Below are 27,804 nucleotides of genomic sequence, written 5' to 3' on the forward strand. Positions count from 1 at the left end.
AGGCCTCGCCCCCTACCTCGGGCCTTGCCCGCTACCTCGGGCCTCGCCCGATACAACGGCCCCACCGCTCCAGGCCCCGCCTAGCTTCGAGCCCCGCTCGGATACATACCTGTTTCACTTAGGCCTCGCCTGTCACAGGGCCTGGCCCGCTAACGCATAAAAGCACATAAACATATCACATCACATAAGCTAAACACATACCAACGAATCTTGTCCTAAGGCCTTGCCTGTCTTTGGGCCTCGCCCTTGCCCTGCTACTGATGAGTCATGGAACCCTGTCCATACTCCTGCTGATAGTGAGGTACGAGCCCATCCCACTCTCACTCCTTCCCTAACTTGGGCCTTGCCCCTGATCTGCTGCTAATGAGATGTGGAACACCATCCACACTCTGCTATTGGTGAGTTACGGGTCCTTGCCCACACTCACCTCCCTACCAGGAACATACAAGTATCACACAGACAACAAATATTAACAATCACATAAACCATTCCTTGGGCACCCGCCCGCTATCATTGGACCTCGTCCTGAATATCATACTAGCATACTATGCCTAGGGCTAACCCGCGGGTCTTCTACTCATAACTACATGGGCCGGCATTGTGGCCTTAGACCCATTCACACAAAAGGGAAACTCACCTGCACTGGCTGAACTTGCTGATGATCCCACCAGCCGCTGCCCGGCAACCCTCTGAACTCCTGTTCCACTCGCTCCCCGAGCTACCAATATCAATGCAACACTGAGTCTAACTGACCCCCAAAAGACAACCAAGTTAACTCTGGTCAAAGTGAAAGTCCTGGTCAAAGTCAACCTTCCAGGTCAACCCTACTCATAACTCTTTATGCCCAAAATTAGAACAACCCCCTTGTTTCATTCACACACGCTTAGTCATCAATCATCGGTCTCTCTCTATCGATCTATCAAAGATTCTCCCCTGGCGACTTCCACACCTCCCACTCCTGGCAAATCTTCTTCCTCTCTCTACAGATCCTCATGTTAGTTGCCGAAGACCACCGGCGATTAGCTTCAACACCGACGATTCTTACTACCGACTTCCTTTTCACCTCCGGCTAAGAATTTTAACGATTACAAGCCCCACTCCAACGACATAGGTTACTAATTCTCAGTTAGAAACTGGAATTGGTGTTTATGTTAGTAATTATGTGTTTGAAACTGGAATTGTGATTTTCTATGGTTTCATAGCTTCTCGTTTTGAAGATGGAATATTGATAAATTGTAGCTGCATCAATGATCTTTCTATGGAATTTCCTTCTAAAAACTGCACCTGGAACCGAAAAGAAGCTATTTTTATTTTTCTACTCTCATAAAAATCATCGACGAAGATGAATGTTGAACACCGTCGTGAATGGCCTTGCCGGAGCTGGCGGAGGTATCATTGCTCAAATCATCACGTATCCTCTCCAATCGGTACTTATTCCTTCCCTTTTACTCTCTTTCTCTCTCTCTCTCTACTTCCTATTCGATAGACACTAGTAACCAATAATCACAGCTTGTAATTTCGAGGTCAACATGCGCCAACAAACAGAGAGAGTCGCATCAGAAATCGTCAGGTGGTACACTTATTCAAATGCCTCATGTTTATCTTCTGCTTTTCATCATAAACCTGTTTTGCCTTCTATGATCACAATCCAATAATGAAGTAATTTTCATTTGTAATCTTCTTATCTCCTTATGCAGCTCCCCAATTACTATCAGAGTAGCCTAGAAATTCAATTTTTTTCTTGCCTTGAATACAAAATTTCATAAGATGTTCAAGTGATTTCTGAAAGGATCCTCTTTGTTGCTATGAAGTGTTGTTTACTTAAACAATTGCATGAACTTTAATACAAGACCAACTATATATGCCTCCTTTACATTCACACTTATCCATCACAACAACCTTGAATTCAGAGATAAGTTGTATTGATTATGTAGATCTGGATCATGTCCTCTACATTCAAACTTATTAACATAATAGTTTCAATCCCTTGTTTTTTCACATAAATGTTGGCTCATCAGGGCTTCTTTTAAACCCATTCAAATGAAAAAAAGTTGTTTTCTCTTTCTCCAAAGACTTCAAAAGATTCTAGTTTTTTTACATAAACCTCTGCCCCTAACTTTGAATTGTTGAATTGACTTATTCTTCAACAACAACGATGATTGTATGACAACTATTTTATAAGAAGTGAAGGTCTTGGAGGACTATAGAGTGCCCTTCAGCCTTCTCTTCTTGGAACTGCTACATCACAGGTTACACTTAATTCATTTGGCATGGATTCAAATACGATTCAGTTCATTTTATTTAAAAAACCCATAAACTACTTAGCAAGTGTTTAATACTTGTGATTTCTCATGAATGCCACTTGTTATATGAACATAACAATCTTCTTTTGTTTCTTTGCAGGGGATGTATTATTATTAGCATGTTGTTCTTGCTTGTTGTGGTAGTATTAGCAGGTTAATTACACCAAATCATTTTACAAAATCATTTTATACAAATGTTATATCAGTGTTTGGTATTTTGTTTAACTTTAAAGTTGTTTATGTGCAGCTGATTTTAGTTTGTATGATAACAAATTCCTTTTATTTTAGGGCATTAAATGTATTGTTTACAAACCCAATATGGGTTCTTGTGACACGTACGCATGTACTTGTTCAAAACAACAACTTACTCAAATGTTATAGTTTAGAATTTATTGAGATTATACATTAATTCCTATTAAGAATCAATACACAGCTAACCTTTCAATGTAAAGAAATAAGCTTATCATTGCATGATAAGTTCCGTAAACTTGATTCTGTGAAGCCTAATCTTAACATATCCGTGTTTAATGTCTTTAACATCATGTCTTTTTAAGTCAAGGTTGGACTTTCTGCCATTTCTAGGCATATGAGGTTTATAACGAAGCTGAGATAAGAGGATTTTGGAAAGGCATCATCTCGACTTTAGTCATGGTTAGGTTAATTAATCATTAAATAAATCCTCAAAGTTTCTGCTCTCTAGGTAAAACAACAATCTTATTTAATTAATTGATTATACTAATTAATATTGTTTCAAATTATTCTATTTTGGTGTGTGAACATGTATTTTTAGTAGGTGCGCAATTGTGAAACTTGGAGCAACTGTGACAACATACCCCTTGGTAGCTGTCAAGGTAATACCATATTTTTTTTTATTTAACTTATGATTTAATACTTTAGAGGATGGAAAGGAGGATTTGGTGATTCCAACTATTATTCTTGAATATTTTCAGTCAAGGCTTCAAGCAAAATTGAAGATGAGTATAAGAAAACGTTGGAGGAGGTTGGTGGTAATGAATCAAACGTCAAACAGTTAGAATGCTTGGCTAGTGTAATTTTAAACATTTTCAGACAGCTAGAATGTTTTCGTTAACTTGTATAACACTTTAAATGTTATGTGATTGTCACATATTTTAATGTTTCGCAATTAAATTTATTGTTTTAGTTTTTTTTGTAAATTTACTACTTTAGAAATTTTATGACGTTAAAACCGGGAAATTATACATAAAAAATAGCACTATGGGCATACCTATAGAGATGACATGTCATTACTATAGGTGCATCTATAGAGACGACATGTCATCTCTACATGTACATCCACCAGGACGATACATTGTTGCTTTGGGATGAAATGTATTTACTATATATCTCTATCTACGGAGACGACATTTTGTCTTTATAACTGTATTTATGGAGACGACTTGTTGTGTCTATAGACACACCTATAGAGACGACATGTCATCTCTATAGCTTTATCTATGAAGACTAATATCGTATAGCGCCGAACCAAAAAAGGACGGCATGTCGTCTCTAAAGACTACCTATTGCGACGGTATTTATAGCAACCACAAAAAGATCTATTGCGAAGGGGCTATGGTGACGAGAGCTATAGGAACGACATGTCGTTCCAGAAACCTATAGGGACGACTTTTGAACCTATAGAGACAACATTTGTCGTCCCTATAGGTCCCGTTTCTTGTAGTAAGCAATAAAGAATTAAATATCGTTCACTCATAGTCCTCTTTTACTTCTTTTAAATGCATCACATTATATGCTTCAGTTTAACGCGATATTATTAGCGAGTTTTGTAGACTAAGATGCTGAGCCATACAACTACCTTCTGAAACCCGATATCATTAAATGTCACATTTTCATGTATAGTCGTATGGAATCAAACAAAATTATTATAACAATTATTGAATTATATTACAATTAGAATTATTGAACTTGCAACAATTTCCATATTTTCGAAGTACATCTTGAAATGAAAGGTACTGTAAATGGAAACCACCTATGTTTAAAGGAGTTTTCATAGTAGAGAACATGTTTCCTGGGCAGAAAGAGGTACCTAGAACCATATGTCGACTGAAATACGTCTTTCAACAAAGGAAATTGCAATGTAGCAAATAAAAGAACCGGCATTGTAGCAAAGAGGGTGATAAGAATCGGTATCCATTTCAGATCTTTATGGTATAGCACAAAAAAGCTAACACTAAAAGCAACCATCATGGTTGTTATCGAGAGGAAAAGTGTTGCTAGACCTAACATTAGCTTTTTGGGTAATGACTCCAAGAAATCACGTTCCGCATAACGAGAAGTAAGGATAGATAAGAACATGAGTATTGATGTTGATGCTGAGAACAAAGATAGAGCATATGCCAACACGAAAATTATAAATGTTCTTTTTCGATAGAAGAAAGGGATACCTTCGTCTTGATTGTATCCACCTGGAACTGTAAAAGCTGCCGCGAATACAATGGTGGCAATAAGCGTCGCAACCACCATACACTGACTAGCCGTTCCTTTCATCCATTCCTCACCTTGTTTGACTAAATCTTTGTGTTCCTTAGTAAATAAATCGTGTGGTGTTAGACCATCTTTGTTCTTCATTTCCCGATAAGAAGGAGGGATCATCTCTTCTACTTCCTACAACATAAAACCGAGTAGATCGATTTAAGTCAACTATGCAATTCAATTATAAAGAACACGTATTTATTTAAGTTGTCACTGGTCTCAGTCCTAGCAAATGCACACCAGATGTTATCATGTCATGCATAACAAATTTGGGATTTACATACTATGAGAAGCTCAGTAAACTGTGGACACATGAAAGTTTCATTGATACAAAACAAAAAAAGTAAAATTATACATAAAAAAGAAGAAATTTCATAGGGGCATCCCCCCTCCGCTTAGTCTATAGATATAGATCCGCACATGGTTGCATAAACATAAGTGGGTTGCATTTTAAATAGTTAACAATGTATATTACACAAATATTAGATATTCAAGGATGAAAATGAGGCGTTAAAGAAAAAGGAAGATAACGTAGGGAGAATTAGTACATACTTTGAACCACAATAGTTCGCGTTGCATCTGCAATGCAACTCCAGATACATCCTCAAGTTGCTTTTTCTTAGCTATCTTCCCAACTAAATGCAACATATTGTTGTCATTTTTATCCTTGAGAGGAGTTATCAGATCCTTCATTGAGCCTATCTCATATAATATATTGTAGATCCCCTCGTGACGATGTTTGACAGCAATGTGAAATATACTTTGGCCATCATCGTTTAGTTTCCATATCAGATCAGGATATTTACGGATGAGCTCAACCAGAAATCTAGTATTACCCATCTCTGCAGCAACAAATAATATTCGAGAAGAGTATTTTGTTTTTACATTATGCTCCGATACTGCATTCAGACCTTCTGAAGCTGTAGCAACAGGTTCTTTGTTTTTCTGCATTTTGACGACATTATCAGCAATGAGTTTTAGTAGTTGCAGAGTTTGATTGTCCTTGTCAGCAGCTGGCTTATCATCTTGATTGATGGGATTATCAGGCGGCCCTCTAAGTATGCCATCAATTTCCACCTTAGGCTTCTCCGCAATATTTTGCCAAACGATTTTTAGTAATTCTAATGCTTTCGCTTTATTTTCCTTCTCAGAAACTCCCATCTTTGGATGCATGACCCTAAAAACTAAAAGCAACAGCCAGAAAAGAAGCCACATTCATAATATATACTAGATATTTACAAGGATGACATTAATTTGAAAAATACTAGGTTTGGATCTTCAAAAATCAAGGAGTAGAGAAGCTTACGCCAATTGATGGTTCTCATGATGATATTAGATTCCGTTTCAGCAAATGCATCGGTCTTTCGAGCCAAAACTTGAAGCACACTTCCAGTACTACCAAGTTCCTGGCGATCTTTTACTATCTGTAGTGCGATATCTAAAGAAAAATATTTGACAATCTCTTTGTGAGGGGAAAATTAATCTATTTGACAAAAGCAACAAAAGCCAACAATGAAGGAGCAGAGAAAAATACAACAATGAAGGAGTATGACCCAGGGTATTTCCTGTAATTATCTTTTATAAAAGGCAAATTCGTAATAACAGATTGTAACTAGTTACAACATTTTATTACTAATTTACCCTTTGTAAAGGATAATTACAGAAATACCCTTGATAGATCAATAACTAAAAGCTAAATCGCTTACCGAACATATTACTCTCGGCACATTTGTGAAGAAGCCACTTACGATTTTGAGGTGTCCAACAAGTATGACCCAACTTGTGCGAACTTTCATACAAATACTTGGCCACATCATGATGTCCAAACAGGACAGCCATATACAGTGGTGTCATTCCGTTACCACAAATCATTCCCACCAAAGCCCTATTTTTTTCACCATAATTTCAACTATTTTAAGGTTTCTAGCTGCAGCTGCTAAACAGAGAGCAGTGTTGGAACTGTTATTTCGAAGTTCGAGGTCTTTTCCATCCATGTATGTGAGTAGATGTTCCACAAACTCTTCAACCTGTTTGCTTCTTTTTGCGGATGCCGCAACATGAAGTGCAGTTTCATCATTTTCAGTGATACTATACCTTACCAACTCTCTCCTTTCATCAAGAATGGCTTTAGCAGCTTTCCAATCACCTTTAATCGATGCTTCATATAGAGGGACGACAGTTTTGATGTAATTTTTTCTACTCCCTATGAAGTATAGTTACAATGCAAAATTAGTACCACATTCATCCGGGACAATTGAAATATATATTCTTTAAACTCTTTACCAACATTAAACATTAATACTAGTCCATACATCATATTGAATAATATGATCATAGAGGATGAAGGAAAAGCAATTTGTCACTGTAATGAAACTAAGAATTTAACAATATTTGAAAGAGTAGTTATTGGTACACCATAATATTGACTTGGCAACACAATTACTCTTCTCCTCTCATTCTTCGTGTCATACATGCATATGCAAAGCATGCCTCTAGCAGTTTATGTTTACTTTCCTTTGTTTGAATAAGTCTTTGCCTAGTTGACAGTGGTTTCCTATTTTTCCTAGCTTAGTGGTTAATTATTTTCCTTGCAGTTTATGCTCTCGTTTGTAAGCCTATATGGCAGATTATCTTCTCTATTTTTATGCATCAATATACACAAGTTAGGTTGTGTTTTTTTTTAAAAAAAAAGCTCTTCTAACCTCTTAGTGCTGCATGGCGCAGCACACGCGCAACACTTTTAAGTTCGCAGCAGTTTGTTTTTCCGTAGACTTCGGGCTCAAAAACCTCTTCCCGTCCTCTTCCCCACACAACATTAGGCTTGGCTCTTCTAACCACTTATAACCTCATCTAAAAAAACACGCTACACAAAAAAACGCCGCTCCAGCCCCCTTCTTCTTCTTCGTTCTCAGCTCCAAGATTGGTCGCCACTGCCCCTCCCTCGCCGGTCGCCAATGCTGCTGCCAAGTGCAATTTCTTAGCACCCTTTGCATCAGGTTAGGTTTTTTTTTTTTTTTTTTTTTTTTTTTTTTTTTTGATTTCTTATAGGGTACCAATTCTATGGTAATTGATATTCTATTGGGTGAAAATGGTAATTGATATTCTATTTGGTGAAAATGGTGAAATTGGACGATTTGGTCTGCCTATTATCATCTTTCCACTTTGTTATGCAAGAATGGAATGAATCATCACAAGGCAATGAAAAAGCATATTCGTTTGTTTCAAAGCTAGCTTCTATGATGAAGTAATGACTAATGATGGGCTGAATTGAATGAACCATCTTTGATTTAATGAAAACATGTCTGTTTACCATGTATAAATATGAAAGATTTTTTAAGAAATTATTATTTGCTATTTGATTGATTTAATTTCTTAATGCAATACAGTTTTCATTCTTTCATCAGAAAAAATTTGTTGATGAGATTAGAATAATCATTGGTAAAATCTTTGTTGAAATGGATTTTTTTTAACTTATTTGCTCAATTGTTATCACCTGTATTTGTTGAATGGAAATCAAGTTTATGCTTATATGAAAGTTTGTGCTTAAATATGTTGAATATGCTAAAGTTTTTGGGAATAAGACTTATTAAGGTAATATTTTTCGGTATGTTTGCATCTGGGAAACTATCTTTTTTTTGTACACATCTAGGTAACAAATTTGTTGGAAGTGTTCACATATGACCATTATGACCTACTATAGCATGTTAAATCCTAGATGTGAACGCTTTCAACAAGTTCGTTACCTAGATGTGTACAAAAAAATAGTTACCCAAATATGAACAAAACAAAAAGTAAAAATTAAATTACACGAATGGTCCCTATGGTTTGGAGGAATTTGTGTTTTTAGTCCCTAACTTATTTTTTTAACTTGGATGGTCTCTATTGTTTATTTTTGTTGTGCGTTTGGTCCCTGTCTTACCTAAAAAGACTATTGTGCCCTTATTAATTTATTTTTTAATTAATTTTCTTATTTATGTATTTAATTTTTACATATTTAAAAAAATTAATAGACCACACAAATCTGTGTGGTATATTAATTTTTTTTAAATATGTAAAAAATAAATACATAAATAAGAAAATTAAATAAAAAATAAATTAATAAGGGCACAATAGTATTTTTAGGTGACAAAGGACCAAACACGCAACAAAAATAAACAGTAGGGACCATCCAAGTTAAAAAAATAAGTTAGGGACCAAAAAAAAAAAGAATTCCCCCAAACCACAGGGACCATTCGTGTAATTTAATTTTTACTTTTCGTTTTGTTCATATTTGGGTAACTATTTTTTTTGTACACATCTAGGTAACGAACTTGTTGAAAGGGTTCACATCTAGGATTTAACCTGCTATAGCAGGTCATAATGGTCATATGTGAACACTTCCAACAAGTTTGTTACCTAGATGTGTACAAAAAAAAGATAATTACCCAGATGTGAACATACCGAAAAGTTAATTACCTTAATAAGTCATATTTCCAAACTTTTTTGTTGATTGTGCTGTATAATCTTTGGTTATATGGTTTTTTTTGTTCGTTCATGATGCATTGTTGTTGAATATGTTAAACTTATTTGTTGATTATGTTGAAATATGATTAATCTTTGTTGCTAAAGTATGTATTCTATATATATATATATATATATATATATATATATATATATATATATATATATATATATATATGTTATTAGCAATGGAATATAAAAATACATGGACCAATGAGCAAACAAAATGCTTATTGCTCACTTGTATTGAAGAAGTACAAACCTTGGTTAGAAAAGGTTTGAGTTTTCACAAACAATCATGACCACAAGTTAGGAACAACCATTAAGGAGAAGTATGGCATGGATTTGAATCAACGACAATTAAAAAACGCCTATGATAACGTTAAAGCCAAATACACAGGATGGTTATACTTAAAAAGCAAAACTGAAAACCTTTACAATCCACAAACAAATACTTTTAACTTAACAAATGAGGAATGGGAGGACTTTAAAAAAGTATATATATATATATATATATATATATATATATATATATATATATATATATATACACACACACACACACACATTTTTATATGTATATTGTTTATATAGTTGCCATTAATTCTTATATTACTTTTGTTATATTGATTTGATTTAAGCACATCCGAAAACCGCTTCTTTGAAAACCGTCCCATTGTTGTTTCCATAGCTTTGTGCAGAACTCTATGATGGAAACAGTGCATCTGGTAATCTCAGTTATGCCACATCCCAAACACCATCGGGACAGGGATCATCTTCTTTCCATGTCGCACCACTAAAGATTATGGACGCCCCTTCCATTAACATAGATGAAGGTGATTATTTTTCCAATCATACTACTGAGCATTTTACTCAGCAACCACCTTTTGTTGTTTCTCCTTCTGCTGATTCACCTTCTGGTAACCCTAACAAAAGAGCTAAACCCTCAACTCCTAGACCTCGAGCTCATAGTGCCTCACCTGATCCACCTTTGTGTGCCTCGCCTAAAGCTTCTATTACTGCTGATGATTTAGAGAAGCTTGAGTTGCTCGAGTTAGGCCCAGTAGACCCTCTACGATTTGTTGTGTATCACATTTTTGGAGGGACCATGAATATAAAAGAGATATGGGTAATTTGCCCAATGATCCAAAAATACTAAGATGATGGATCGAGATCACAGCTACAAGTTTAGGAGTTCTAAAGGATGGAAAGATTGTTCGTTAAGTTTATGTGTTTGAGTTGTTTAGGTTTTATTTGCTTTTTTTGGAACTATATGGTTATGTTTTTTGGTTATTTGCTACTTGGATGTTATTTGTAGTATTTGGTACTTGAATTTTATGTTTTTTGGTACTTGAATCGTATGTTATTTGGTACTTGAATCTTATGTTATTTGATATTTGAGTTTTATGTTATGTTTTTGGTATTGGAGATTTATGTTTTTTTTTGGTACTTGAATCTTATGTTATGTTATGTTTTGTTGATTAATAGGTTCGTAATGGATCACGATAAAAAGATACTACTCATAATTCTAATGTACTTGTACGTCCGCTACTTTTGGAAGAGGGGTGTCAAACGAGTGCGGGATAACGATTCGGAAATGACGGGACATGAATTTACGTTAGAGTTACTTCACCGTAATCCTCTATAATGTCTTGAAGTTCTACGCATGTCACGTGAATCATTTGTCCGGCTATGTGCTCATTTTAGAGTAAACTACGCGTTAAAGGATAGCAAACAGGTGTCGGTTGAGGAGAAGATGGCTATGTTTTATAACGATCGGTCATAACCAACATTATGTGATTATCAAGCGGAGATTTCACCACTCAAAGCAAATAATTCATAAGTTTTTTCATGATGCGTTGGACAAAATGTTGCTTTTCGCACATACATTATAGTACCAACTTCTTTTAATCCAAATCCAAACATTCCGGGACATAATAGAGGCTACGACGGGTGTTCAAGGGAACAGTTGGTGCACTTGAGGACACTTTGATACATGTTGTTGTCCCTGCAAACAAATGAGAGTTATATAGAAGTAGGGGAAAAGGCAATTATTACCAAAATGTATTGGCAATATGTGACTTCAACATGATGTTTACATTTGTTGTGGCCGGTTCAGAAGGGATAACACACGATTCTAGAATTTTATCATAAGCATTAGCAAATCCACATGCACCATTCCCGCTTCCACCATAAGGTACATTTATGGTTATTTAAATAGTTTTATCTTAGTTTGAAAAATAAATGACTTTTTTTTTGTTTTTTTTTTTTACAGAAAATATCATCTTTGTGATGCTGCCTATGCAAACATTCGAGGTTTTATGGAACCGTACCGTAATGTAAGGTATTGGATTGGAGATTTCCGTCGAAGACATGCATTAACAAATGAAGAAAAATTTAACCATGCACACGCAAAACTTCAGAATGTCATTGAGCGTGCTTTTGGTGTCTTGAAAGCACGATTCCCTGTATTAAAGAGGATGACACCATTCTCGTTGGTTACACAACAAAACATTACCCTAGCATGGTTTGCGCTTCATAATTTTATAAGAAGAGAGGGACTACGTGATGAGTATTTTGCACGATATGATGAAGCAAATGTCTCGGTTCGGAATAACAATGCAGTCGTTGATAATGATGAAGATGAGATTCCAACAAATGGTACTGCAGTGGACCGTGAATATATGACCCAATTACGTACATAATGAAATTGCCGAACAATTGATGCAAAATATGGAATGAGAATTATTAAAGTTTGGTTGTATGATTTTTATTTAAAAATGTTATTGTAAGACTAACTTGGTTGTTTGAACTTTATTTCAATGTTTTAAGACTACAATTATTAAATTTTTGATATTAAAAAAACTATTTTCGGTTTATTAAATTACTTTATTTTAAATTTTTTAATATCTGCAGCAGTCTGCAGACGTTAAAAAAACAAACATGCTTCTCATTACAATCTACAACACTTTGGTCCACCTTTTCTGCTGCAGATGGCTGCAGAGGTGGTCCGCAGATTTCAGATAGTTTCACTTCGGAAAAACAAACAATACCTTAATGTTGTGTAATTATCTCTCTTCTACATATAATTTTGTGTCTCTTGTTGTGTACAAGATACATAGCTTATCTTTAAGTTAAAAAACTAGTATTAAAGCCAATCTATTGTTGAACTCTAAGTTGTTGGTGGTGTGAAGAGACTCAATAATCAAAATTACAATACGCGATCTACTTGCATCCAAGGTTCTAAATGGCGTGAGGCGTGGCGTGGCGGCAAGGCCAAGCCTCAAGCTTAACGAGCCATGGCGAGCTACGACGTTTTTCAAGGCGTGATGTAAGGCGGCGATTTTGTATTAATTTAAAATTATATTACCACATAAATATAAATTTATATTAAATATAACTACTTTTTAGAAGTGTTAAATCAATAACTAATAACAAAAAGTTAACAAAAACCACAATACTTGTATCTCCGGTTTGAAAAAACATAACAAAGAGAAAAAAACTGACGAAAAAACACGCGTCATAACACGCCATAACGCGCCATATCTCGCCTTGCCACGCGTTACGCCTAACAGCAACGTTATGAAGCTTTTCGTAACGGCGAAGCCACGCCTCACGCCATGGCGCGCCTTTTAGAACACTGCTTGCATCACATCGTATTTGCAAGGTCAAGATCTGTGGGAGGTTGAAAAAGGTGATGAGACAATTCAACATAAAGTGGAAGACAACAATGATGTTTTTACAAAAATGGAAGATCAAGGCGGGCAAAGTTATGTTCATTTTGAAGACAACGGTAGAAGAAGATTTGATCGAACATATCAGAGATGTGGTGAACCCAAAGGAAGCAAGGGATACATTGTTTGTATTATTCTCAAAGAAGAATGACACTAAACCCAAACTTCTAGAGAACGAACTTCTTTTGGTATCACAGCATGACATGACTATTCCATAAATTTTCCACAAAGTCAAAACTATATGCATAGAAATTATGAAACTTGATTAGAGGCACGAATTGGTGAAACAAGGATGAAACGTATCCTAATTCATGGCCTAAAACTAGAATTTAGAAGTTTTATTGTAACGATCTGTAACGCCCGTAGATCCGGGCTAATCAATTTAGAGATAATAGGGGTCGAAAACGACTTTTCGACAAAATATTATTTACAATAAATAATCTTAACAAAGATGTAGAATATTTCTCAAGGATTTTGTACATATAAAGAATGCCAAAATCCGAGTTATAATGAAGAAGTTATGGCTCGTCGAAGTTTAACGGCAAAACCGACACGGCACCGGGAGACATAAATAGTGAATTTACGATAGAGGACTTTTTGGACTTAGTAATCTAAACAAAAGTAGTAGAATATGTTAACCTGAGAGTGTCTATAAAAAGAACGCCCAAATCTGACTTCGTATGAGGAAGTTATGAACTTTCTAAGATTTGGCTTAGCAGTGCACATCTCGAAACTCGAATTTTAGATCGAGCGGTTTTTGGCCTACGCGACCTAAATGAGAATTGTAGATCTTATTAATAGGAACTCAACGGTAAAAAGATGGACGAAAACAGAGTCCGTATGTAGAAGTTATGAATTTTACGCGGACATTTAACAGTATAATCTCCTCGTACTGTTAAATTTAAGATTGGTCGAGAATTAGCTGACAGAGTCAAAATGAAAGTTGTAGATATTATTTTTACCTACATGTAGATATAAAGAACGTCAAAAACGGAGGTCGTATGTGAAAGTTACGAATTTTAGAAGACGGAAGTGTGCTATGCGAAAATGTGTGATGTGGCACAATCTTGGCCATTACTTTCTCCCCAAGTCTTGCCACTAGATGGTGACATGTGGCACCAAGTTCAGCCATTTTCACCCTATAAAATAGAACCTCTCCCACCCACATATTCTTCACACCTTTCCCATTCTTTCTTCTTTTTACTCTCTATCTAGAACCTCTCTCTAGCCCCGAAACCCCCCGAAAAGCCTAGGGAACCTCCCTAGCACGAGGTGGAAGCCCCGGAGTGCTCAACGGCTCCGAGAAGAAGAGCTTTTCCGCACGGGAATGCTGCTCCAAGCAAAGCTTGGTTTTCTATAAAACCCTGTAACACCCCAAAGTTTGGAAAGCCAAGAAAAGAAAGAAAACCTCAAGTTTAGGGGAGACTCGGCGAGTCCATGGAGGGACTCGGCGAGTCCGAGCGGGATCCGGGTTGTGGTGGAAGCGACCGACTCGGCGAGTCGGCCAAGGAGACTCGACGAGTTGGGTCTGATCGAGGAAAACCCTAAATCCGGGACTTGGAGCCTATTTAAGCGTCTCATTCTCTTTCCTAAGGTTCCTTTACTGCCTCTCTACCCCAGAACACCAAACCCTAGCCGCCATATCCGTTTTTGAGCTAGATCTTGCCTTGAAGAATGCACTAAAGCTTGGAGGAGGGAGAAAGACATTGGAGGTGCAAGAAGGGACTGTAGATCTGGGATTGTGGAGTCATTTCAGACCAATTGGAGGTAATAAGCTGTTGCTTGGACTCCCTTTGCATCTAGATCTATTCTTATGTGTGAGTTTTGGTCATTGTTGGTATGATATGTAACCAATTCGAGTTGGAGGTTCAGATCTGAGGTTGCTACCTCAGATCCATGTTGGTTTTGGTCTTGAATCCCCCTAAAGTATCAGCCCTTGGTATGTAGAAGAAGCATGTTTTCCATAAACCCTAGTTTAGTGTGTTTTGAGCATAGATCTCTCAATCTACACGTAAAGTTTGCCACTTTACGTGGGGAATAGGCCCTAGAAGTATGGATCTATGAGTTGGAAGTTCTGTTTGGCTCGAAAAGCCACTGCATGGTTTGAGGACTGGATAGACTCGGCGAGTCCTTCGAGTGGACTCGGCGAGTAACTTGAAGATGAGGAGGAACTCGACGAGTAGGATGAACAGCTCGTCGAGTCGGATGAAGTTAGGCATGGACTCGGCGAGTTGGATGAACAACTCGACGAGTTGGTTGAAGATTGTCTAGGACTCGGCGAGTCAGATCGCGAAACCCTAAACCCTTTGAGTTGAGACTCGAATCAGTGAGTTGGGTGGTGACTCAGCGAGTTGGACAGGACAGGACTTGGAACTAGTTGGACTCGGCGAGTCATGGACTGACTCGGCGAGTCGGGTCGCGAATAAGAAAGACCCTGAGCTTATGAACTCGGCGAGTCTTTAGGAAGACTCGGCGAGTAGGGTTGACCTGGAAGGTTGAATTTGACCAGAGTTGACTTAGTTGACTGTCAGACTAAGTGTTATATGTATATTGATAGCTCGGAGAGCTAAAGGAGTAGCGGTTCAGGGGATTGTCGAGTAGCAGCCAGAGGTTTATCAGCAGGGCTCAGTAGTTCAGGTGAGTTTCCTTCCAGTAGGAACGGGTCTAAGGCCACAATGCCGGCCCATTTAGCTAGCAGTAGTTTCGGATGTTGACCTGATACAGTAGTTAGTAGGTTTGATGCCTTCGTGGCTCAAACAGGATTTATGTGTTATGTGTTCCGGGCTACGGCCCGATGTAGTATGCAGTATATGTGAGTTTATGCCAGTTGATATGTTATGATATGCTGTGTTCAGTTAGCTTCGGACTTCGGTCCGATGGAGGGGACAAGGTCCCAGACAGTTAGCTTCGGACTTCGGTCCGATGTCAGCTTCGGACTTCGGTCTGATGGAGGGGACAAGGTCCCAGACAGTTAGCTTGGGACTTCGGTCCGATGTCAGCTTCGGACTTCGGTCCGATGGAGGGGACAAGGTCCCAGACAGTCAGCTTCGGACTTCGGTCTGATGGAGGGGGCAAGGCCCCAGTCAGTTAGCTTCGGACTTCGGTCCGATGTCAGCTTCGGACTTCGGTCCGATGTAGGGGGCAAGGCCCCGTTAGTCCGGACTTCGGTCCGATGCAGTGGGCAAGGCCCAATATGTGCTTTATATGTTTTTTTTGTGCGATATGGGGTAGATTGGGGGAGCTCACTAAGCTTCGTGCTTACGGTTTTCAGTTTTGGTTTCAGGTACTCGGTTTTCAAAAGAGGAGCTCGGGAAGATTGCAGAGCACCCACCATAGTCAGTTAGCCTGGGAATTTTTGACTCTGATAATGCTATTATGTTTTGAATTTAATACTCAAAAGTTATGTTTGACTTATGACACGTTGTTTATAAATCCATTTTTAGTAATTTTTTAAAAGAAATTTTTAGTCGTGATTTTTGGGTCGTTTCAAACCCGTTGTAAGTGAGCTAACGCCTACGCTATTTTTAATATAGCTTTTATTTAATTATAGTAACGTTATTAAGAACATATAGTAGGTAATTGGGCTATTATTATGGGTTATATAAGTATTATTTAACGTTTATATAATAGTAATAATAGCTAGACTATTAATTAGTCTCGGCGAATAATAGACTAAACTCTAGTGGTAATAATACTAGGTTTCGTCGAAGGAATTTTTTTTTCAAGAAGTGAAGCGTTGTCTGAGTTCGGAATCACCACCTTTTCAAGTGAGTGCATAGTTACTTTCAGCTTACACATAGATATGAAGTATTTTATATAAATTATGTGTTGTGTGTGCATATTATCTGTATACTTGCTATCTATGCTGGATGAACGATTTTATAAATTTTTTTTTAAAATGATATAAACTGTATATGTATTTTATATCTACAAAATGTGTTGGGTAAAACATGGGTAGATGTAATACTTGCTGTGTGACAAAATAAAATAATGAGAGACCTCGTTATAGATGTTATTGATGATCCAGTCATCTAGTGGAGTATAGATGACAACCACAAACTATTCTAGACAGTCCAGTGGAACGCTAGCAGGCTCGCAACCTGTAGGTGTTTATTTGAACTGTGTGTTTATTTGAACTGTGTGCTCACCAGGTGTACTCCATCCCCCACATGGTTGCCTTAAGGACATTTATTGCTGAGGAATCCCCTTAGCAGTAGTGTCCATCCCGATGAAAGTCCTTAGACTAGGTCCCTTGTGTTAGATGTTTTAGGGACGTAAAGAGAGGATAACGGGAACGGGTAATCGGGTTTGTTTGGTTTGATAAAGTTAATAAACTTATTTATTGTGGGTTGAAAACCCTATATACTCACCAGGTTTCTCAACCTGACCCACTCAGTTTATTTATATCACAGGTGTTGATATGAAGTCACATTACACTGAGAGATTAAGGAAATATAAATCACTAGTGATAATGAATGTAAGTTCTGTTTATGCTTATGTTTCTGTATTGACGATGACATCCCAAATGTTTTAAAATGAATAAAAATACTTTTCTTCGGATATGTTTTGAAAACGTATTTATCATGTTTTACTGGGAAGAAATTCCGCAACATTTTTATTAAAAGAGGTACTTTGATTTTTATAAAGCATAAACAAAACCGGTCTTTTTCTAGCCGTGAAAATGGGGATGTCACACGATCCAAGGATGGCCAACACAACCATCTCTTACTGAGTTCGAGAATCTATTAGCAGGACAAGAAGCTTTAGCGAAAGAAATGCACGTTGTATAATTGTATTTGTAAAAATAGAAGAAAAAGCCTTGTATGTGGAAAGAGGGAAGAGGAAAGGTGTTGGATTAGTGTCTAAGTCCATAACCATTTTGGTATGTACTTGACCCGATTATGAGCATGGTCCTTTTGGGTTGCCTTCACCATAGAAATATGTAGGATGAATTAAGGAGATAAATGTTTATTTATGATTTATTAATATATTATGAGAATAATATATTAAAGGAGAAATCATATTGTTTAATTAATATTAGCCAAGAATTAATTGATAATTAATTTTGTGGCTAAAAGAGATTAATTAAACTTAGGGGACTGGATTTATAATTATAAGATAATTGCAATTGGGCTATGGATTACCTAAATAATATAGGTTGGACAAATTCTATGGGAAGCCCATTAAGAATTCGTCCAAGGGATATGTTAAAGGAGTCCATTGGCTGCTTAGGGCTTAAGCAGACAGATTAGGATTTCTTAGTTGTAAACCCTAATAGCCTACATGTATATAAAGGACCCTGTGCACCAAAAACATGGTGAACTGAATCCTTAGGGGTTCTAGACGTTTTTGGGCAGCCTCCTCTCTTCTCCTTCTTCATCTAGTTGCTTAGTGGTGTTTGTGACTCCATTAGAGGTGCAACACTCGAGGCACTAAGCTTTCTGAAGCCAATCAAAGCAAGGAATTGATTGTTATTACAATATAACAATCAAAGGTGATTGCTAAACCCTTATTTCAATTCTTATATGATAGATCTAGGGTTTATAGCTTTGGATATTCAATTGCATATTCATTAGACAAACTAGATCGAAAAGCTATTAGGGTTTGCATGTACACCATAAGATTGATGTATTGCTCAAAACCAATCAAAAGGAAAATTCAGGTCAAACTAAAGCTATGTCCAAAAACGTTACTCGGAAAGACATAAAAGTCAAGATTCGGAAAAGAAGTCTCGTGAATTTGTCAAGGAAGGGTCATCGGGAGAGAAGAATCATAAATCTGGTATGAAGAATAATTCGATTTCTGTATCACAATTAACTTTAGCCTAACACTTTGTATTGCTTGGTCCTAATGATGTCAAGATTTACAAGCAATTTCAGACTCCATCAACAACAATCCTACAGGGACATCAGTGCGAGTCCATCTATATTCTCTCTGCCGAGTTAGCGTATGTAGACAAGACTAAAAGAACCAGAATATAGACTTATGGCATATACATTTGAGCCATGTCAACTATGAAAAGCTTGATTTAATGATGAAGAAGAAAATGGTTAATGGTTTACCACAACTAAAAGTGAGAAAAGATATTGTATGTGCTGGTTGTCAATATTAGAAGGCTCATCAACAACTATATGAAAGATCACGCTATCAACCTAAAGCTCCTTTGGAATTGGTGCACTCTGATGTGTTCGGACCAGTCAAACAACCATCAATTAAAAGTATGAAGTATATGGTGACCTTTATAGATGATTTTTCACATTATGTATCGGTCTAATTTGTGAAAGAGAAGTCTGAGACTTTTTCCAAGTTCAAAGACTTTAAAGGTGAAACTGAAAGAATGGCCAAAAAGATTATACGCTGCCTTCATTTAGATAATGGTGGGGAATATCTTGCAATTGAGTTTGTTGACTACCTAAAGGCACATAAGATTGGAAAATAGTTAACCTGTCCCAGCACCACACAACAGAAAGAGGTCTCTGAAAGAAAAAATCATCATTTTGTTGATATATATGGAAGTATGATACATGACAAAAACATCCCCGGGTGTTTATGGGATGAAGTTATGAGAAAAACTGCTTATGTTATCAACATAATTCCTCAGCAAGGTATGCAATATGTGTATCCATTCGAAAGAGTGATGAATGTCAAGCCAAATGTAAGCCATCTCCAAGTTTTTGGACGTGTATGCTATGTGTTTATACCAGGGCATCTTTGTCACAAGATGGAAAAAAAGATATTAAATGCATATTTGTAGGGTACCATCAGGAAAGAAAAGAGTGGTGGTGTTGTGATCCATTCGCTGTGAAATGTTATGTGTCAAGAAATGTTGTCTTTAATGAAACATCATCATGGTGGTCAACAAACCATGAAATCCCACCAGATTCTGAACAACTTAAGGAGGAGTTAGAGTCTTCTAAAGTTAGCTTCAATTTTGATGAAAAAGAGATTATAGTTGAAGATAATGAAATTAAAGTACAAAACCAGCAACCATGGCAAACCAGTGTGTTTAATCAAACCAATGTCATCAATGAGAACGTTGAAGCGACAACCCCTAGAAGATCTACAAGACTCAGAAGGCCAAACCCTAGATATGCTAATACTGTAATAGCTGAAAGCAATGTTATTGAACCAGATTCGTCTGATCAAGAACACACAAAACAGGAGTGGATCAAACCGATGGAAGAAGTGGTAGCCCTAATGAGAAACGAAACTTGGGAATTGGTTCCAAGGACCAGTGATGTGAAATCCGTTTCATGTAAAAAGGTATACAAAGTAAAATATCGAGCAGATGGTACTAGGGAAAGATTCAAATCCCGCCTAGTAGCCTGTGGATTCTCTCAACAATATGGCTTGGATTATGAGGACACTTTCAGTCTAGTAGCCAAACTCACTAGTATACTTGTTCTCTTAGCCCTATCAGCAAATAAGCATTGGAATCTATGGTAGATGGATGTGATCAGTGCATTTTTATATGGCAATCTTGACCATGTAAAACACATGGAGCAACCAGAGGTTTTGAAAGTAAGAAGTTTCTCAATCACGTGTGTAAGCTCAAGAAATCTCTCTATAGACTTAAACAGTCATCAAGGGCATGGTTTGGCAAGATAGGTTAGTTTCTCTAGCATAACGTGTGTAAGCTCAAGAAATCGCTCCATGACCATGGCTGATGCGAATCTCTTTGTGAAGAAAATTGGAAACAAAGTGGCAATGGTACTGGTGTACGCTGATGACTAGATTATTACATGCGATCTTGATGAACATATTGTACAATTGAAAGAACTTGAGCACTCGTTTTCATATGAAGGACCTTAGCAAGCTGAAACACTTTCTAGGGTTGGATGTAAACTATGAAGATGATGATATAGTGTTGCATTAACGAAAATATGCTACTGATCTGTTAGAGAGATTTAGCATGCTAGAGTGTAAAGATGTTGTGACACCTATGGACTCTAATGTGAAACTATGTGCCAGTATGGGAAGAGAACTAGAAGATACCACAATGTATAGAAAGATTATAGGAAGTCTCATCTATCTCAGTCTAACAAGACCCGATATAGCGTTTGTGGTTAGTGTTTTAAGTAGGTATATGCAAAATCCTAGGAAGCCTCTCCTTGATGCCATTTATATAGTAATGAGGTACATCAAAACAACCTTTAACTATGGAGTTAGGTTCAAGAGGGAGAAAGACTGCACAATATTAGGTTATTGTGATGCTGATTACGCATGAGATGTAAACACCCGTCGCTCAACTATGGGTTATGTTTTCATGCTGGGTTCAAGTGTAATTTCATGGTGTAGAAAATGTCAACCCACAGTCTCCATTTCCACTATATAGGTAGAGTAGTGGGTTGCAGCAATAGCAGCCCTAGAGAGTATTTGTCTTGTGCTGCTCCTGCAAGATTTGAACTAGGTGGTCGATTATAGCATTCATATTTTTTGTGATAATGCGTCTTCCATACATCTTGATGACAATACAACTTTTCACACCCGAACCAAGAACATTGAAGTTCATTATCATTTTGTTCTTGAAAAAGTTCTAAAAGGTGAAATTGATTTGAAGTATGACATATTTATTACTAAAAGCTTGACAAACAAGAAGCTAATTGAATTCTGTGACAAAATGGATATGGTGGAAGCTTGTGTTGAGAGGGAGTATTGAATTGGAAACACAATTACTCTTCTCCTCTCATTCTTCGTGTCATGCATGCATGTGCAAAGCATGCCTCTAGTAGTTTATGTTTACTTTCCTTTGTTTAAATAAGTCTTTGCCTAGTTAACATTTTTCTATTTTTCCTATCTTAGTGGTTACATCTTTTCCTTGCAGTTTATGCTCTCGTTTTTAAGCCTATATGGCATATTTTCTTCTCTAGTTTTTATCAGTGTTCTAAAAGGCACGCCATGGTGTGAGGCGTGACTTCGCCGTTACGAAAAGCCTCATAACGTTGCTGTTAGGCGTGGCGCGTGGCAAGGCGTGATATGACGCGCCATGGCGCATTATGGCATGTTATGGCGTGTGTTTTTTCGTTTGAGACACAATTTTTTGCTCTTTGTTATGTCTTTTCTAATCGGAGATACAAGTATTGTGGTTTTTGTTAACTTTTTGTTATTAGTTATTGATCTAACACTTATAAAAACTAGTTATATACTTATATTTAATATAAATTTATATTTATGTAGTAATATAATTTTAAATTAATACAAAATCGCCGCATTACATCACGCCTTGAAAAACGTCATGGCTCACCATGACTCGTTAAGCTTGAGGCTTGACCTTACCACCACGCCACACCTCACGTCATTTAGAACATTGGTTTTTATGCATCAATGTACACAAGTTAGTGTTATGTAATTGTCTCTCTTCTACATATAATTTTGTGTCTCTTGTTGTGTACAAGATACATAGCTCATCTTCAAGTTAACACATAATACATAATGAACATATGCGAAATATACGATAACATTAAACACCATAACCTTCATGTTGATTTGGTGGAACATGTCTTCAATGCTTATATAAATCGAGTCGTTGACAATTGGTACAACGATTAGTTCAACGATTAGTTCGACGATAGAGATGAAGAGTCGGGAATGTTTGAAGGAGATCCTGATGATGATTTTGACGATGTTTTGAGTGAAGATGAGCAACAATGGACTATTTTAATATTTTTAGTTTCGTTTGAATTTTAATGGAATAATTTTTATTTTGATTAAGTATTTTTTAAAATTAATGAAATAATTTTTTTATTAATCATATATAATTATTATATTATATTTTAATATATTTAACAAAAAAAAGGGAAAAAAATGAGAGTTAGTGAGAAGTGACAATTTCCTATCTATTAAGGGGTGAGGGAAAAATAACACGGAGCTAATGTGATAGACAAAAAGTTAGAGGAAGTCACAAGCCTTAGTGAACTAAAGTGAGAGGTTGGAAATTGGGTTGTTTAAAATTTTTAGAGTAAGATTAGGAAGAGGTAGACCTGGCAATGGGGCGGTTTTGGAGCGAATCGACCTTGATCCAAATCCTTTTAACAAATTTGAAAATCCAATTCAAACCCGCTCCGTAACCCACAAGGTTTTAAATTAACAAATCCATACCCTTATCCACTGAATCAACGGATATCCAAACCCGCCCCGTAACCCATAAGCTTTTTGAATTATCAAACACATTTTACTTAATTTATAAAATAATATTTCTTAAATAAAATAAATGTTGATTTAGAAAACACATTAAGTACTCGAGGACTTCCGATTGGAATTAAAAATCACTAGTGTAGTAATTTCTGATTTATTTTTTACTGTCAATTGTAGTGATAGAGAATAACAATGACAAACTATCTTTCACTTTGTGAATGAATTTATTGATTTATGAATGAAATATGATGATTTCTTGATGAAATATAAATGAAATGACATCATAATTCTTAGTAGAAGACTGGAAGTCTAGAAGTTGACTCCTTGATTCTTATGTATAAACATTTTGGACTTTGGCATTTTTCCTTTGGACTTTCAATTGAAATTAAAATTAAACTTTAAGTAATATAAAATACAAACCAATAATTCAAAAATTATACGGGGCGGGTTATAATCAGAGCGGATCAGTAATGGTTCATACCCGACCCTTTTAATAAAAGGGTTAGCGGGTATGGGTCGTTAACGGGTAAACGAATCAAAAACTATGCTCCAAACCCATATAATTCTTAAGGGTTTGGATCGGATCAAGGTCAAAAACCGCTTCATTGCTAGGCCTAGAAAGATGGTAGATTTAGGTTTATGGATTGTGTTTTAATTCTCTATTTGTATCAAAGAAGTAGTAAGTGTATTTTTGTTTTTTGTTCAGTTGTCCCGTTACCATGAAAAATAAGGTTCGATGAGACTCACCTCGTTCCTGAGTCTCATTTGAGGAGGGAAGGCGAGGCAAGCAAAAGGAATAGAGGGAAAGGATGATAAGATCTTCTTCCCAAGTTTTTTTTGGGACGATTTGGAAAGAAAAGAAGAAAAGATAAGGGAATATCTTCCTTTCTAATCTTCCTCCTAAATTGGAGAGATTTGGAGAGAAGTCGATCGTATCCTCATCCTTTTTTTTGAAGTTTACACAATTACCCTTTCATATCACTATATAGAAAGATGATGTAAACCAGAAAACATATTACGTACAAGATTTTGCACCATTCAACGTCTTTAAGCTTTGTCCCGGCAACCTCAAAGGTAAAAAAAAAATGTTTCTATGTTCTTATTTTAGTTCACTGTTATTATTTGCTTTGTCCTCAACCATGAACTGATCCTAAAGTTTTGGCTTTTGTTGATTTTTCCCCTACTTTATTTTCATACTTCTGTTGCTAGTGTATTTCTTGGCTTGTAATTTATTTTGAGATTAGTACCTTAAATATTTCTTGGATTATTAAACTTCAACCCATCTCATAATTTCATGGATGTTATTGGTTATTTGATTTACTGTATATTCATTTTGTTTACATGGGTTTATATACAAAATAACATGGAGCTACAACTAAACTCTATATCCATATAATCACAAACTATTGACACATGAATCACATAGCCTAAAGACTAGGACTCTTTGAATAAGTTAAAAAGACTAATTCATATGAAATTAATGAGTTGTGTATTAGCCATTATTAATTAAAAACTAGTTTTTTTTCATAAAACATGTCACATTGTCAATGGATATTTTTGACCTATCTTCACCAACTCATATTCTGAAATTAAGACAAATGCAAGTAGTTCATCTAATTTGCCTGTTGATGGTTCTTTTTAGTTTGGTTCATTTTCGGCCCATTGATATTTTACTTGTGTATTATATATTGGTGGTATATTTAGCACGAGGGGCATAATTGTACATTTGTAATTTTCGTTTGACCTCAAACTTATCATATTTATTCTTGAATTCCGTTATTCCCCCAACAAAAAACTTGATTTTTGTTTGTTTTCTAAAACAGTTAAGAAACATTGGTATTCTTTTCTAATTCTGGTAGGAATGTAAAAAACTTTTTATATATATATATTTTTTAGCGAACAAACAAAATGAATCATTAGATGATTCAAAAGTAAGATGATCCACAAGAAAAAATTTAAAAAAAAAAATTTGATGATTCATTTTTAAGTAAATCTAAAAAAATCATTTATATGACAATTTTAATGAATAACAACAAAATCATCATAAAATGAATCATCGATATGATTTTTTTCAGTAATTTTCTTTTGTGAATCATATTATTTTTTATTATTTTAGTAATTCTTTTGTTTAGTTCAGCAAAAAATATATAGAAAAAAAACTTATTATCTTCCTATCAAGTTATATCCATATTAAACTTTGATATGGATATATTTAATAGTTAATGGGTTTTAAATTAATGGTATGTTAAGTAGATAGTTCGTAACTTTATTTCATTATTTCATTTTTAAATTAACAAAAGTATATAGGTTCTCTCAATCACTCATAATTACCATAGCTATGCCATTTACGTAAACAGTATCACCACTTCGTTGTTCAGTTGTATACCTGCTAGACTAGTATTTTTTTTCATAACAATAAATGCATTGTGTAATAATAATAATAATAATAATAATAATAATAATAATAATAATAATAATAAAATTCTGCAAAAAGAAACATAAAGTTGTTATAATCTGGGCATGAATACGGCACAGTAAGCAAAAGGGAAAATGACTTATCAAGGTGATTAATTTTTCGGTATGTTCACATCTGGGTAACTATCTTTTTTTTGTATATATTTAGGTAACAAACTTGTTGGAAGTGTTCGCATATGATCATTATGACCTGCTGTAGCAGGTTACATCCTAGATGTGAACACTTTTGACAAGTTCGTTACCTAGATGTGTAAAAAAAATAGTTACCAAAATATGAACAAAACGAAAAGTAAGAGTAAATTACACGAATGGTCCCTGTGGTTTGGAGGAATTTGTGTTTTTGGTCCCTAACTTATTTTTTTTATCTTGGATGGTCCCTACTATTTATTTTTATTGCGCGTTTGGTCCCTGTCTTACCTAAAAAGACTATTGTGCCCTTATTAATTTATTTTTAATTAGTTTTCTTATTTATGTATTTATTTTTTATATTTAAAAAAAAATAATAGACCCCACATATCTGTATCTCCTCGGATGATCTCTATTGTTTATTTTCTAATTAATTTATTTTTTAACTCGGATGATCTATACTGTTTATTTTTGTTATGTGTTGGTCTCCGTTTTACCTAAAAAGACTATTATGCCCTTATTAAATAATTTTTTTAATTAATTTTCTTATTTATGTATTTATTCTTTATATATTTAAAAAAATTAATAGACCCTACGAGTTAAAAAAATAAGTTAGGTAAGACAGGGACCAAACGTGCAACAAAAATAAACATTAGAAACAATCCAAGTTAAAAAAATAAGTTAGGGACCAAAAATACAAATTCCCCCAAACCATAGGGACCATTCGTGTAATTTACTCTTACTTTTTTTTGTTCATATTTAGGTAACTACTTTTTTTGTACACATCTAGGTAACGAATTTGTTGAAAGTGTTCACATCTAGGATTTAACCTGCTACAGCAGGTCATAATGGTCATATGTGAACACTTCCAACAAGTTTGTTACCTAGATGTGTACAAAAAAAAGATAGTTACCCAAATGTGAACATACCGAAAAGTTAATTACCTTGATAAGTCATTTTCCCTAGGCAAAACAACATGAATCGTTCCGAACAAGGGTATAATTGTAAAGCTGCATGTTTTCTTTTTCTTTTCTCTTCAAATTTGGAACACATTTTTTTTATTACCATTTCTTCTCTTTGGAATTCGAACTTAGGAACACGAAAATACAATTCCTTTCTTTTCCCTCCGTATACTCATTCCTTTTCTTTTTCTTTCCTCGTGGCAACAAGGTGTGATAGTGGAAATAGCAAATGGAAGGTTGTGAGCACATTCAAGAGTGTTGAGAGGTTCTTTGTTTCTCCAAATGCGGATATTATTAGTCAGTTTTTGTAGAAGTTCTGATCTCAACAAATGGAGCAATGCATCTAACGAAATAAAGAATGGAAAATGGCTAACAGAAGTTACCTAGAAGTAGATTCTGACACGGTTTTGAGTGTGATCCTGAAGCAGCCGGAAATTGAGTTTCGTGCCACGAACGATTATGTTCATCAATTGCGGCCAAGCCTGAGCGCACACCTGCTGATGGATGTGAATGATGGGACATCTGCACAAAGACACCATTCTTGATTAGAACCCTAATTGATCGACACCATGACTAGAAAATCAGATTTTTTTTTGTTCAACTGAGTTGACAATGTGGATTTGGTGTAACTGAACTGACAATACCTCTACGTCAGTGAGCTAGTATTGCTTATGAACGAATGAATAAAAATTTAAAAGGCCTCAAGATATTTAAACCATGTTTGGTACGTGGGAATCAGGTAACGAATGTAATTGCTTGTTATGAGAGAATGAAAAAGCAAGCATTGGAATCGCGTTCCTTCAAAAAGCATGTTTCTATTCCACATAGACACCATGTGTTATTTTTTATTCCTTTCCTCAGCGGAATGATATCTACCGATTTTACTCTCTATCATTTTGGTTTTGAATCTTCAAAATCACATCGCCGTTTCAAAAAAAAAAAAAATCTATTCAAATTTATCTATTTGAAATCAGTTAAAAACCAAATGAATATGCAGGGCCGGCCCGAGCCTAGGGCAAGCTGGGCCACGCCCAAGGCACCAACAGTAATGGGGGCATC

At 35.8% G+C, this 27,804-nt stretch overlaps 1 pseudogene; it reads right to left on the minus strand.

Moving 5' to 3' along the window:
* Positions 1 to 4,175: 4,175 nt before the first annotated feature.
* On the minus strand, positions 4,176 to 27,426 carry LOC111882154 (uncharacterized; annotated as a pseudogene).
* Positions 27,427 to 27,804: the final 378 nt, after the last annotated feature.

This window comes from Lactuca sativa, chromosome 4 (assembly GCF_002870075.4).
Source record: "Lactuca sativa cultivar Salinas chromosome 4, Lsat_Salinas_v11, whole genome shotgun sequence".
NCBI classification, from domain to species: domain Eukaryota; kingdom Viridiplantae; phylum Streptophyta; class Magnoliopsida; order Asterales; family Asteraceae; genus Lactuca; species Lactuca sativa.